The sequence below is a fragment of the Castanea sativa genome, chromosome 6, assembly GCF_040712315.1.
Source record: "Castanea sativa cultivar Marrone di Chiusa Pesio chromosome 6, ASM4071231v1".
Taxonomy (NCBI): domain Eukaryota; kingdom Viridiplantae; phylum Streptophyta; class Magnoliopsida; order Fagales; family Fagaceae; genus Castanea; species Castanea sativa.
Window position 1 is genome coordinate 61,130,394 of NC_134018.1, and position 16,172 is coordinate 61,146,565.

The 16,172-nt window shown below is 39.9% G+C and overlaps 1 protein-coding gene across 1 annotated transcript in view; it reads left to right on the plus strand.

Annotated features, from left to right (window-relative positions):
- Positions 1-16,172, plus strand: part of LOC142640309 (callose synthase 7-like) — a 105,222-nt gene that overhangs the window by 28,454 nt on the left and 60,596 nt on the right.

The following is a 16,172-nucleotide window of genomic DNA, read 5'->3' on the forward strand; positions in this document are numbered from 1 at the left end:
GCAGCCCATTTAACCAGATGAAATTTAGGTTCATCACCAATGCCACCCCATAAAAAATTCCGCTGAAGTTTCTCAATCCGGTTAGCCACAGCAGCAGGCATAGGAAAAAGAGATAGAAAGTAAGTGGGTAAATTAGATAGAGTGCTTTTAATTAAAGTGACTCTACCTCCCTTGGATAAGTACAAACGCTTCCACCCTGCTAATCTTCTTTCCATCTTCTCTAGAATTGGGTTCCATATGGTCTTATCCTTGAATTTAGCACCCAGATGAAGACCCAAGTACTTCATTGGAAGAGTACCTTGCTTGCAGCCAAGTACAGTCAACAATAATTCAATGTTATGCACCGTTCCAACAGGGACCAATTCTGACTTGCCCAAATTTATCTTTAAACCAGACACCACCTCAAACCAAATAAGAATCATACGTAGAATCAAAATTTGATCTAGATCAGCATCACAAAAAATTAGGGTGTCATCCGCAAAGAGGAGATGAGACACCACCAAGGATCTTCCCTCTAAGTCACCCACCCTAAAGCCTGACATACGTCCCTCATGGACAACTTTATTCAACATTTTTCCAAGGGCATCCATAACCAAAACAAATAATAAAGGAGACAATGGATCACCTTGTCTCAACCCTCTAGCACTCTCAAAAAATCCACAAGGAGAGCCATTAATCAGAACAGAGAAACGAACCGTAGATAGGCAAAAGAAAATCTACTACCTCCACTTAGCAGAGAACCCACTCCGTTCTAGCAGCTTCAAGAGAAAATCCCAGTTTACATGATCAAAAGCCTTCTCAACATCTAGTTTGCAAAGTAAACCCGGCAAACCAGCCTTCAATCTACTATCAAGGCATTCATTAGCAACAAGTACAAGGTCAAGGATTTGTCGGTTCTTCACAAAAGCATTTTGTGATAATGAAATTATATCTTCCATAACCGTGCGAAGACGGTTGGACAAGATTTTAGCAATAATTTTATAAATCCCCCCAATAAGACTAATGGGACGGAAATCCTTAACTTCACTTGCTGCATTTTTTTTAGGGATGAGAGTAATGAATGTTGCATTGAAACTTTTCTCAAACTGACCTTTAGCAAAAGAATGATGAAATACAGCCATTAGATTAGGTTTGAGAACCCCCCAGCAAGCTTGGAAAAAAGCCATTGGGAAACCATCTGGTCCAGGAGCTTTATCGCCATTAAAATTCTGTATAACATCAAATATTTCTCCCTCCTCAAAAGGTCTCTCTAGCGAAAGCGCCTTGTCATTGGATATCATTGGAAAAACTAATACATCTGAAAATGGTCGATCAACTTGCTGCTCAGAATATAACTTCTTGAAAATTTGAGTAAAACAATCTGCAATCTCACCCTGATCTGAGGACAAGCTGCCATTAACCATAAGGCTATCAATACTATTATTTCTTTTGTTAGAATTAGCCATTCTATGAAAGAATTTGGTATTGGTGTCTCTCTCCTTCAAGTGCAGCACCCTAGACTTTTGCCTCCAACTAATCTCTTTTAAAAGAGTCAACTTTTCAATATGCGTACGGAGATTAACTTTCTCTAACTTTTCCTCAGCTGTTAATGGGTGAGTCTCCTCTTTAGTATCCAAATCATTCAACTTGCTCCAAAGCTGCTGTTTCTTATATGTGACATTGCCAAACTCCGTTTCATTCCACTTTTTTAGATCCAACTTCAAAGCTGCCAACTTCTTAGCTAAGATAAAACTAGGAGTTCCTTGGAACAAATAGGATGCCCACCAAGCCTTCACTTTGTCCACAAAATTTTCCGCCCTCAACCACATATTTTCAAAACGAAAAGGAATTCTACCTCTCCTCTGATTCCCACCCTCCATCAGAATTGGGAAGTGGTCTGAAAGTACTCTAGACATCCTTTTTTGGGAAAACTGTGTGAAATGATCTACCAAGAGTAGAGAGATAAGAAACCGATCAATTCTAGATGCAGAGGATGTGTTGGACCAAGTGTAAAGGCCCCTTTCTAAAGGTATATCCATTAGCCCATGAAGAGAGATAAAGTCAGAAAATCTACACATAGCCCGAGTATAACTTGCAGCCCCTCGTCTCTCTGATGGGAAACAGATTATATTAAAGTCACCACCTAGACACCAAGGCAAATCCCACCAACTAATCAGCCCGGTTAGTTCCTCCCACATATTCCTACGCTTTTTGTTCAAATTTGGTCCATATACACCTGTAAAAGCCCACTTAAACTGGTTACCAACATTTTTGAATTTGCATGAAACTGAAAAATGCCCCACCGCCTCCTCCACCTTCTCCACAACCCTTCTATCCCACATCAATAAAATACCTCTAGAAGCACCTTCAGAGAGGTACAACCAATCTACATAAGGACAGCTCCATATACTACGAACTATTCCTCTAGTAATCCATTCAAGTTTGGTCTCCTGCAAGCACACAATATCAGCCCTCCAATTCCATAGCAAATTACGAATCTGAAGCCTCTTTTCTACCCCATTCAACCCTCTAACATTCCAGGAAAGCAATTTTAAGTTAATTGAGGAATAGAGAGAGCCCGATCCCTATTATTACCACTGCGTCGAGCAGAGGTAGAACCATAATTAATAGAACTAAATAGACCCTTCAACTCTCTTAACCCTTTCACCCCCGGACTCTTTAAATCACGTGCTTTCCTGTCCAAAGCAGCCCTCCGTTGTAATTCAGCTTCAAAAGTCAATAGAAATTTAGTTGCTTGATTTTCCAAACCTTCTAGGGACGTGCCCAAGAAGCTATCAAAGCCATTGAATCTGCTTTGGAACCACTCTGAGTAAGGTTCTTGCCTCATCGAGCTATCCACACCCACTGAATTCTCCACACCCACAACTTCCTGTTCTTTCATGTCCAAGGGTAGTGAGAAAGCAAGTGGTTCAACAGCTAGAGGCAGCTTAGCATCCTTCGAATAGGTGTCCAAAACCCAATCCTCCACAATTACTTCATCCCTGTCATACTGAGCTAATGACACTTCCAAGGAGTCTGAAGATTTCAACGGAACCAAGGCCAACTGATTTTGGTCTTCTGAAACCTCTGTGGCTTCACCCGGCAGAAGAGAGATTTGAATCGGAACCGCCACCCTCCTTCCATCTTGCAATTCAAGCACCCATTGCTCTGAATTCCCCCATTTCTTGATAATGTTGTCGGAATGCTCCTGAAGAATCAACTGGATGTCTCGTTGCAAATTCTCTTCACCATCGGAGGTGTTTGCCGACCCATACCTGGTCTCATCGGCCTCATCGGAGCCGAGAATCTCATTATCAGCTTCATCAGCGACCTTTGTCGAGTGGGTTAGTGTCGGAGAGCTACCGAGAACAGCTTGAGGAAGCATCGGCTCGGCAATCACTACATCGGAGCTCTTATTATCTCTCACAGAACTCGCCCTGACTAATGCCAAAGATATCCCTGGGATTTGGGTTTCGCGTACTGGAAAAGAAGAGGAGGAAGTGAGCTGTTTTGTTTTGGGCCGCCAGACAGAGATGGGCTTGGGTTTAAAAGTGTGGACTGGTTTGGCCTTGACTGTGTTGCCTTGGTTGAATGGAGTTGTAGGCTTAAAATAACCTTCTGTGGGCTTAACATTTTGGCCCACTTCCTGGACTTTGGACCACTTAACTTCCCACCTACCATCTGGTCCACGGTCCAATCTCAAGCAAACATCCAGAGATAAATCAGTGCCACTGCTAACGTATTCATTAATCTCAAACGTAATTCTAGCCTCAGGCAGTGCTCTTTCCTTCCCAGCATCCATATCGCGTGAATCATGGTTCTGATTGTTCAAAATTTCTTTGTTTGAATTTTGAATATTTGGCATTAATTGCTTTCCTTTCTTACTACCACCTCCATCTCTCCGATCACCCTCTGTCAATGCCATTAGAAAGGAGTGTCTTAAGGTGGTTGTTGAGGGGGTGCCCAAGCAACCAGCAAACTCAGGGTCACGAGGACTCAGGGAACTTAAGGGGCTTATCTCTAATGTTAACTACGATGGGGTATCTTCTAGGAGCAAGAGCATAGTCTCTTTGACTGCTACAGGGGTTGTTGGTAGTTGTAAATGAATTTACGTCTACTCTCTTGGAACGTAAGGGGGCTTAACAATCCCCGGAAGAGAGAGGTTTGTAAGAATCTCCTAAAGGAATGGAAGTGTGATATTGTATGTCTTCAAGAAACTAAAGCATCTTCTTCTGATGCTGCCTTTGTTCGAAGTTTGTGGGGAAGTCCTTTCACTAATTGGGCTGTTTTGGATGCTGTGCAGACTTCTGGTGGGATTTTGTTGATTTGGGATAAGAGGGTTTTTGAGAAATTGGATGTAATTGCCGGTCAGTTTTCTATCAGTGTCTTATTGAGAGGTGTGGTGGACGACTTTGTTTGGGCTTGTACAGGTGTGTATGGTCCTTATGAGGATGGGCAGCGTGTTACCTTGTGGGAGGAGTTGTCACAGTTCCGTGTCAGATGGCCCATGGCATGGTGCTTAGTAGGTGATTTCAATATCATTAGGTTCCCAAGTGAAAGACTTGGTTGTGAGTCATTTTGCCCTGCTATGTTTGCATTTTCGGACTTTATAGAGAGGAATTCCTTAGTTGACTTACCTCTAGAGGGTGCTTCATTTACTTGGTTCAAAGATTTTGGCCTTCCTTCTATGTCTAGAATTGATAGGGTTTTGGCTTCCCTAGACTGGGTAGATCATTTCGAGAATGTTTCTCAAAGGGTGCTTCCTCGGGTTATTTCTGACCATTGCCCTCTTTTGTTGGAAGCTGGCGCTGTTCGTAGGGGTCGTAGTGCTTTTAAATTTGAAAATATGTGGTTGAAAGTTGAGGGTTTTGTTGATAGAGTGCAGCAATGGTGGAACGGGTATAGTTTTGTGGGTTTACCAAGTTTTATCTTGGCTCAAAAATTGAAGGCTTGGAAAGCAGATTTAAAAAAGTGGAACAAGGAGGAGTTTGGTGACTTGGCACTCAAAAAAAAAAATTTGCTGACTGAATTGAGGGGTCTTGATGTTAGAGAGGAGCTGCAAGATCTCTCGAATGAGGATCTTCTTTATCGTATTCAACTCAAAGCTGACATAGAATAGTTGGCTTCTCTTGAGGAAATTTCTTGGAGACAAAAATCTCGTGCTTTGTATGTTAAGGAGGGGGATAAGAATACTCGCTTCTTTCATAGATTAGCAAACTCTCATAGAAATGCTAATCATATAAAGAGGATTGAGGTGGATGGTGTTCTTTATGAGGATGAGTCAGATGTGCGCTCTTAGATAGTCCGTTTCTATCAGGGGTTATATGAGGAATCTGAATTGGGTCGCCCTACTATGGATGGATTAGATTTTGTTTGCATTGAAGAGGAGGAGAGGTTGTCCCTAGAGAAGGCGTTCACAAAGGAGGAAGTTTTACACGTCTTAAGGGAGCTGGAGGGAGATAAAGCCCCTGGTCCTGACGGATTCACCATGGCTTTCTTTCAAAATTGTTGGAGTGTGGTGGAAAAGGATGTCATGGATTTCTTTGATTTCTTTCATCGTCACTCTGGGTTTGAACGGTCTTTGAATGCTTCTTTTCTCATTTTAATTCCTAAAAAGAGTAATGCTGTTAACATTAAAGATTTTCGGCCTATCAGTTTAGTGGGCAGTGTGTACAAGTTGTTGTCGAAGATTTTGGCTAATAGGTTAAGGGTGGTTTTGGATAAACTCATCTTTGAGACTCAGAATTCGTTGGTTGGTGGGAGGCAGATTTTGGATTCTGTGCTCATTGCAAATGAGTGTCTGGATAGTAGGCTGAAGAGTCGGTTACCGGGTGTGGTTTGCAAGCTTGATATTGAAAAAGCATATGACCATGTTAATTGGGAGGCCTTGTTTTATTTGTTGGACCAGATGGGGTTTGGGTCGAAATGGAGGGGGTGGATTAAGGCTTGTGTTACTTCTGTCCGTTTCTCTGTCTTGGTCAATGGTTCCCCTGAAGGCTTTTTTGAAAGCTCCCGTGGGTTGAGACAAGGAGACCCCTTATCACCGCTTCTTTTTCTCTTGATTATGGAGGTTTTAAGTAGAATTTTGAAGAAGACAGAGGAGAATAACCTTATTCTGGGGTTTCATGTGGGAGCAGTGAATTCTGTTGGTGTTCAGATCTCCCATTTGTTGTTTGCGGACGACACTATCTTATTTTGTGATGCCTCTAGGGATCAGTTGCTTTCCATAAGATTGGCGATGTCTTGTTTTCAAGCTTTTACGGGTTTGAAGGTGAATGTTGGGAAAAGTGAGATTGTTCCTGTGGGGGAGGTGAATAATATAGATGCATTGGCTAGCATTCTTCAGTGTAGAGTGGGGAGCTTGCCTATGAAATATCTGAGGATGCCTTTGGGAACTTCTTTTAAGACTGCTTCGATTTGGAACCCTATTTTGGAAAAGATGGAGAAGAGACTCTCAGGGTGGAAACGTCTTTACTTATCTAAGGGTGGTAGGCTTACTTTACTAAAAAGTACTCTATCGAGTCTTCCTATGTACTTTTTATCTCTCTTCATTATCCCTAAAGCTGTGGCTGCTAGAATGGAAAGGATTCAGAGGAACTTTCTTTGGGGGTCTGTTGAGGGGAGTTTCAAATATCCTTTGGTGGCTTGGGATAAGGTGTGTTCTCCTGTTAAATTGGGGGGGCTGGGGATAAGGAGTGTGGCGTCGTTTAACTAAGCTCTCTTAGGGAAATGGTTGTGGCGCTTTGGGCAAGAAGTTACTCATCTCTGGCGGAGAGTTATATCCACTAAATATGGTGAGGGTCAAGGGGGGTGGTGCACTAAAGTGTGCAGGAGGACCCACGGTTGTGGCCTTTGGAGAAGCATTCATGAAGGGTGGGAGAGTTTTTCTAAGCACCTATCGTTTGTAGTGGGTGAAGGCACTCGCATCCGCTTCTGGCATGATAGGTGGATTGGGGATTATATCCTAAAAGATCTCTACCCTGAGCTCTATGTGTGTTCAGTTACCAAGGATGCTTGCATTTCTGAAGTTTTGTGGCTTCCGGAAGGAGGTTCTACTAGAGTGTGGAATTTAAGGTTTTTTAGAGCCTTTGAAGATTGGGAGCTTGTTGCTTCTTTTTCTCTTCTTCACTTTATCCAACCTCATATCCCTCGGGGGGATAGGAGGGATATTCTTTGTTGGCGGCTTAAAGGCAATGGTATGTTCGACACCCGCTCTTATTACCAAGCAATCCGGGGTTCCTCGGATTTTTTGTTTCCTTGGAAGGGTGTTTGGAAACCAAAGGTTCCTAAGCGAGTAGCTTTCTTCTTGTGGACTGCCGCTCATGGTCGGATTCTCACTTTGGATAATCTCATGATTAGGGGTCGGCGTCCTTTGGCAAATCGGTGTTGTATGTGTTGTTGTGATGGGGAGTCGGTTGACCATCTTCTTCTTCATTGTACTGTTTCTCATACATTATGGTCTCTTATGCTTCAGGCTTTTGGTATCCACTGGGTTATGCCTAGATCAGTGTCGGGGTTGTTATCTTGTTGGCATCAGTGGTTAGGGAAGCACAACTCGAATATTTGGAATTTGATTCCAGGGTGTTTATTGTGGATTATTTGGTTGGAACGAAATCGTCGCTCCTTTGAGAACATGGAGAAGACATTGGATGAGTTAAAGGTGTTATGTCAGAGAAGCCTCTTCGAGTGGTCTCGTTATTGGGGTTTTACGGATTCTCCGTCTCTTTCAGAGTTTATGTTTTCCCTTAGAGTTTCCTTCCCTTAGTTTTCTTTCTTTGTATCTTTCTATTCATCATCATGAACATCCTGTACTACTTTTCCTATTAATATTACTTCTTTGATTACCTATCAAAAAAATTAGAAAGGATTTGGAATTTTGCTGTTGGAACTTCTCCACTGGCGGTTTCAAATCAGTTTGTGACAGCGGTTTGCCGGCTAGTGTTTCAGGAGCAATAGCCTTCCGAAGATGAAATCCAAACCCTCTCCACCCACTACCCAATTTTCCTGCCGGCACCACAATGAAGCCTTTCCGTCTACCATGGACAAGTTCTGATATCATAAAGAAACTACCATGTGCATTGGAACCCAATTGCAGAATAAATACTTTATCACCATCCTTGAAAGTTCGTGCATAATTTCCAGGAATTACATTAAATATGATATCCTCCACAATAGCAAGCAAACGCTTTGCACTCTCTTTGGCCATAAAAACTGATCGGAGAGAATTCTGGTTTCTCTCAAAAATGCGCAACATGTAATAGGTACCTCCCTCCTCAACGGAGAATTCGAAAGTCTTGGACTCAACGAAAAAGAAAATGGAACCACCCATAACAATAGAGATAAACAAGATGTCCAATGTCTTGGTCTTCTAACTCTTTAACCGGAAAGTCTTGATCTTCTATCTCTTCAACAACCAAGGTTTCATCCTTTGACAAAATAGGTTGGTTCTTGGCTGGTACCTTGGAAGTCTTACTTGGTTTAGCAACATTTGATCCATTTTCAACCTTCTTGGTGAAGTTGGATGTTGCATCACCACTTTGAACACTGATTTTAGAACTGAAAGGAACTGATTGTGCCCCTTTGATTTGATGATTCTCAATCAACATTGCCCTATTGAAAGCTTCTGAAACAGTCCAACCGTTTTGGACGAAATAGACATCTTGGATTTGCGCCTTGCTAGAAAGGGTGTGGCTGTAGTTGTAAGCCAAGAATTGCTTTCTAAGCTTCTGTTTCATCTTCTCGCAAGTATGAATCTTGTTTTTTTCCTCTTCCTCTATCTTTGAATCTTCAACTACTCCCACCAAGATCTTGCCTTGCCTCTCAAATTAGTTGCTACCAATTTAACTTTCTTGGATTCTGGAATATCATAACAAGCAAAGATCTTTTCAACTTGGCTAAGCCAATCTACAAACTCCTCATGATCCAAGCTGCCATCAAATTCAAGGAATCCAATCTCAAATCTTGATTCCCAGTTCTAGTTTGGCATCTTTGGTTGAACCATCACAGTATTGCGGTTATGCCACTCTAGTTTTTGCTTAGGAATGTGAACAAAGAACTGCTCATAATCCCCCGCCCCCCATTTGAAGTTGCACTTCCAGCAACATCATGCTGATTATGTTGTTGTTTCCTATCTCTTCTCAATTGTTCAGTCATGGCTTGTAATTTCCTCCTCAACAATTCCACTTCAACTTCTAAGTCATTTTGAACCCTTCTACACCTTGGTCCATTGGCTGCAATATCATCTTCCTCTACTATAAGAACAGTTTGTTTCTTGCCCTTATCCTTCCTTGTCTTCTCAAACACCACGGCTTCTTGCTACTACAAACTAATTGCTAGCACATATGAAGGCTTTGGTTTTGGTAAGAGAGGTATTTTAGGCGAGGAAAAGCAATCAAGATTGAATCTTGATAGGTTCTTGGAAAAAAAATGAAAAAACAAATTGCAAATGAACTTGAATACGAAGGATCTCAAGCTCTGATACCAATTTGATGCAAGGGATGTGATCGGCTGTTTGTGTATGGTTTAGAAACAATGGAAGGACTGAGTTACTAAGAACAAATTGATAGGTGAATAAGTACATCTCCAAGAACACTTAGTTCCAAATAGCACACAAAGGCTAACAATTCATTTAATTACTAAAACTGATTTACAAAGAGCTTACATTCTCCTACTTATACTAGTTGTTTGGCATTGGTAGCCTCTATATGGTTGGTAAGTGTCTAAATCCTATAGGCTAATGCTTAAGAAATCTTCTAACTAATTAACTAACTAATTAGTTACAAGTGGATTAGGATATAGGCATATAGTTGCTTGAAATGCCCTACATCAAAAGGGCAGTACTCGAGTCAGATAACGTGGCCTGTCAAAGTCTACCAAAAACTTCACTCAACGAAAGGAGGTCTGAACTAGCTAAAATTTGGGATTTTACTAGATTCAAACTTTTAGGCAATCCAGAGAGGAAGCGAGCAACACGCATAGAATCTTGTTGTTTCTTCATAGTTTTAACACCAGAGGAAATGGGCTGATAAATATTGAGTTCTTCACATACACCCTTGAACTTGTTATAATAGTCCTCCAAAGACAAATCACTCAAACTCAAGGAGAAATAATTTTGATGGAGATCATAAATCCGCTTCAAATTGTTAACACCAAAGTAAAGTTCTTTGGCTTGTTCCCAAACGAGTTTAGCAGTCAGTAAGAAAACCAAACTACAATTGATCTTAGACTCCATGCTATTCCACAAACAACTCCTAATTTGTGCATCTTCGGCTATCCAATCAACAAATTTAGGGTCTGTAGGTACAGGGGGTTCACTAATCACATAATCAAACTTTTTTCTACTAAGATGAAAGACTTCAACTGTCTGTGCCCACTGAGCATAATTGCTTCCATTAAGCCAAATGGAAGTAATTGATAACATATCAGGAGATAAGAAATAATTAGGGGGCTGAACACTGTCTGTGGACTCCATAATAGCAATCTGAAGAACAAACTAAAACTAAATAAATAGGCTGGACTGAAGTAAAACAAACTCCAACCAGCAACCAATGTACTTCAACCAATTAACAACTCCAACAGCAACTCATTTATCAAAGAATCAAAACCAAACTATTCCAAAAACAAGACAGCAACAAATCCATACCAACACCAAAAAATATGCCCAATCCAGCACTAAACATCAATCAACAAAGTCTAGTCCAACAAATCAACCCAAGGCTGCCTGAACAAATAATCAGAGAACGTATTGAAGAAAAGAAAAAAATCATATCATGGTTGAAACCCTCAGTTGAAAAAAAAAACTCTGGCAGCTGCGCTAGGGTGTAGGAGTGGCGGCGCGAGGACCAGCAAATGGGCTAGGATGGGTCGTCGGAAGAGGGCGAGTAAACCCCTGCCTCTCTCGCGGTCAGGTGACGTCGATCTGGTGTCATGAGACCCAAGAGAGGGTCACTAATGCTGAACAACTCCTTTAGCCACTAAATTGAGATCATCGGAGGCCTCTGTTAGGGTCGTCGGAGCTAGCGAGGTGCTGTTATGGTTGCCGGCAACAACTAAATTGGTGGGTGGTGATCGGAGGATTAACGGCAGTGGTGGGTTGGTGGCTCTAATACCATGTTGTTTAAGGTGAAGGTGTCTTGGGTTTGATAAGGCAACCCCAACACATAAAATATTATTTATATATAAAGGAGTACATGATATTATTGTTTTGCCCCTATTACTCATAACAGGTCGTGCCCTAATTTGCCCTTTTTCAATGAATTGGGGATTGAACTAAGGCGAAGTTTCAATTTAGAGCACACCCAAGGCATGGACACAGTCCAATGCGTTAGGGTTTTCTTTCTTCTATTAGTTTTGCTTTTTGTGTGCAACGCAAAAGTTGGCTTGATTGGTTGGAACCATGATGCTCTTATTAAGTTATCTACCCAAGTAAAAAGAGACACTAGAGATAATGAATGCATTGTCTTTATTAATAAAAGTATTTTCTCAGGTTATTTACATTTCATGGTCGAGGGAGAGGTTGGTTGTTCATGTCTACCCTGTTAGCCTCGTTCCTTGATACGAATGAGATCATGTATATTCCCTCCTAATTTAGTTCCAACTTCCCACATGCAAGGTTCTTGGTGTTGCCCAGAACCTTACTTAAAACTAAATCACTTGGTACAAATGTACTAGGTTTCATGTTTTGGTTATTTCCTCTACTTAAATTTTGCTAGTAATCTGCAAGTTGGACCAATGCTATTTCTCTTTACTCCTCAAATAGGTTCAAATTGTGGACTAGAGCTTTGTCATTGTTGGATTGGCTACAACAATTTGCCCTCATTGTCGATAAACTGACCTCCAAGGGAATCACGGCTTCCGATCCATAGGTAATTGAGAAGGGTCTCCCTCCTTGAGTTATTGTTAGTTTATTTAGACCCCTGTAAACATAGTTTATTTAACCTAATTTAAAGCCAAGTTGTTACTTAGTTCAATTCAACAGATCTAGGTTAAACAATAATAAATCATATCATGCATAGCGGAAAAGTAAACAACACAATGATATGATGGCTTAGGAAAACCAATAAAACAATCCAGTTTCAAGGTAAAAAACCTTGAGATGATTTAACCTAAATAATCCACAAGGCAAAAATTCATTAAGAGAATGGAAATTTTTACAATAGATTTAACCCTAAATCTACTACTACATTTTGTAGTACTTACTCACATGACCACACATAGCTCTAAATCCATGGACTCTTCTATTATGAATCTGTTGAACACAAACACTCCAGTTTGTGACTCTGAAAACTCCACTCAAAGATTTAAATCTCTAGCACCTTTGATGACTAATGATGGCAACAACTTCTACAACACCGGATCTTGAGTTTCTTCAAGGAATATTGCTGGTAGAAAATTTGAGAGAGCTTTGGGTACAGAATCCCTAGATCTACAATTGGAGCACACGATGCACTCATTTCTCAAAAAAAAAAAACACTCCTTAAAACGTGCCTTAGGATTTCCTTTAAATACTAGGAGAATTAAATCTGAAACCCTAATCACTTAATGGGCTTATGGGCTTTAATTAAATTCTGTAGAAACACATCTTGATCGGTCAAACTACAATCTTGATTGGTTGAACCTGGCATGTTTCAAATTTCTTGAACCTGCAGCTTCCTTATTCTTGTATTATGACTTGCAGCACCTTGAGCATTGTCTAATCATACCTATAGACAAGTTTGTGCTCACGATTTGCTAATTATTCTAAATTTTTAGAACCTAACAGTTATCTATATTCAGATTTCCTTTGGGTTCTCCTATGTGCTTTCTCGGTTGGGAAATGTTGAATCAAGAGTGTATCACCTTAAGGAATTTCATATTCCTTTCCATATTCCTCCACCTGGTCCGGTTCCTCCTTCTCCACCAGCGGAGGACTAGTGACCCCTTTAGCATTGTGTCAAAAAGGAGGAAGAGCATCCAGGCTCTAACTTCATACTTAGAAGGGAAGATGTTCATTGTTAGGGGGAGTGCATATAGCAAGGGGAAGAGGATTGTGGATATTAGTTCTACATTAGCAGCTAACCCATATTATATGTTTTTATTGTTTTGTGTTCATTTTATCTAAATCTTTGGTTTCTTAGTAGTCTTGATACTTATTATTTATGGTTGTATACTTAGGGTTATGTTTAGGCCTAGATACTTGTATGGTGTTTTGGATCTATTAAGTTATGTTTTTTACATAACGTTTATGTTGGCTATATTCCATGACAAATGTGTTGTAATTTCATTAATTTAATTCCTTGTATTTTGTGGAATTTAATTGTAATGGGTTTAGTCTTAAGTTGGTGAAGATTGTTCAAGATAGTGGAATTTGCAACTAGCTTGAGACTGACTCGTGTCTACAACACCTGCAAAGGTCACATCAGGAGCACATGATGGAAGCTCAAAAGTCTGTTACGTCAGTGTATTATGCGAGTAACTCGTGACTAAATCACAAAGTGACCCGTGAAATGCTCTGATAGCAAGAATATTTGTGTGACTTTTCATATCCTTCACTCACACTATATATACCCTCATTACCTACAAAATTATAAGGAGGCTATCAGAAAGAAAACCATAGAGAGTTAAGGTTTTCACAACACCTACCTTTTAGAAAGAGTTATTCATCCTTAAGTGAGAATTCCTTTGTAGTCTATTCTCCTTCCTTTCTCCAATTGTCATACCTTGAAACGAGATTTTACCCAAACACAACCCACACACAATCTGAGTGTTGAGAATGTTTTGGAGCTTGGGAGGCATTGAGTCTTTGCCAAATTTAGCCGGTAAGGCTTGGTGATGCAATCGGGCAGTTTTGCAGGATTCGAGAAGCTAGTAAAGACAAGATTTCGAGAAATCCGTTGGTAGCTAAAACTTGGAGGGCTCAAGTACTTAGGTAGATTAGGTTTGGAGGGTATCTTTGGTTATCCTTGTACTCCAACTTATTTACTAGTTGATCATTTCGGCTTGGAGGGCTGCAAAGAAGTTTTTACGCCGAGTTCTTTAGTTTTTCTCTTCGATAACATATCACGTGATATCTTGAGTTTGATGTTCTTTTCCCTACTTCCTTTTACATTTTAGCATTGCATCTTTATGTTCATCCATGGAATCGTTGAATGCTTCAATTAATTAATTCGCTAATAATGTATGTTCCGCATTAAGTGTGTTAAGCTTAAAATTTATCAAGCCGCAATTTAAATTTGGGGGTCTTAATTAGCACTAGTAATTAGACTATCAAGCTTTTAGGATCTATAATTCTTGATATCTTATGCTTATAGGTTTCGATTACATCATTTTCTTTTTTTATAGGACATATATTTATCTTATGATTGATTGTGCTTTATCATTTGCATGGTTGGATGATCTCTACTTTGTGCTTTGATAATTGTAGTCATTTTTATGTTTATTTGTTTTGATCAAGTTGCATTCATGCATATCATTCCATATTTACTTGATTGTATTGTACTATTTCTTTTACCTTACCTTATTCTACTTGCCTTAAACTATAGGGTCTAACCTATCTTGTGCAAATGTTTGACGAATTTGGTTTAAATTCAAGTTTGCAACAAAGTCTTAGAGTTAGGTGTGAGTTCATTTTTATTCTTAGGTTTCTAACTCACATTTAAATCTAGAGTTTGTATTAAAGATGCTTTGTCACAGAATAGCCAAAGGGGGAGATTATTAAGTTCATATTTGTTAGTTTTATTTAGAAACAAATTTTTATTTTTATTTTTTTCTCTCTTATAATGTGTTTTTATGGGCCAAATTGTATTTGGGTAAAAAGTACTTGAGCCTGGTCAAACTGTGTTTAAAGCTGTTCTAGCAACCTTCTCGCGACCTCCATGCTACTAGTATAACATGCGAGTGACACATAGCAGAAGATTCCAGAAGATTGATTGGTTATAAGGCAATCGCAACCTCTTTGAGCCCTGCCAAGTCACGACCAAGTTGCAACTTATATTTAGACAGATTGTCACGTTTTATCCTAATATGTTCTTCTAGCCTTTTCTAATAGTCCAACACTCACCTTTTGCATGTTGGACGCTTCTAGAGAGTGGGATCTAAGTATATACATTATAAGAGACCTCATTTCATCCCATCCACCTTGTAGAGATAGAGAGAACCTTTTTCCTAAGAGCTAAAAATACTCCCAACCTCTCCTTCATTTCTCTAACCATTGTCATACCCTTGAAAGAAATTTTATCACCCTCATCTCCTTCAACATCTAATGAGTGTTGTGAGCTTGTGTTGAAGGTTTGGAAACCTTGGGTGCCATCTCCAACTAGAGAGTTTATAGTCTTACTTGTACTCCAACTATTCATGCTAGTGGAGGTTTTCCGATGGTGTGGTTGGGGGAGAAGTTTTTCTGCATGAGTGCTCAGGTTTTCCTCCTCCTAAACACTTCTTGGTATTTAGCGTTTGTTTGATTTATTTTCTTCATTTTCATATTGCTTTGTTTATGCTTAAGTTCATACTTGTTTATGCTTGCAATATGAAATTTGGTTAGTCACTTACATTAGACTAATTGGTTGTTTCGGCTTAAAAGTGATTAAGCCGTAAAACATTGTTTATGGGACTTCTCAATATTTATTAGGGTGTTAGTAGCATTTCTAATGGCATAATATTACTTCAAATTCGAGATTAACACATATGCTACTATGTTAAAATTTGAAGCATCTATTTAGCAAAGAGATACATTGGCATTTTATTATGTCAAAATTAATATTTGAAGGCCGCCTGAACCATGATGGTTAATGGATATAGCCAGCACATGTGGCTTTTTCATATTTAATATGGCTAGTATTTAGTAACGTGATGGTTACTACTTGACCTTGACAGTTGACACAGCTTGAAGCCAGGAAACACAAAAACTTAGCTGCATCTCGAACCAACCAAGCAATATCTCAACCCAACAATATTATAAACGGGCACCACAACGACAACATCGGGGGTAAGGAGACCGAAGCTTTATGAGACCAATTGAAGTCACCTCGACCCATAACACTTGGAAGCCACTGGTAAAAAGGTTTTGGCTTCATTGTTGGCAGAGATATTGATACTAGGCTCAAAGCCTTTCTGTTAGAGGAACTAGTGTTGATATATGTCGCCGCGTGTGCACATAAAGATTAACAGCATCAATCTCATAACAGAAGCCATCTCGATGAGGATCACGATTTATTTCT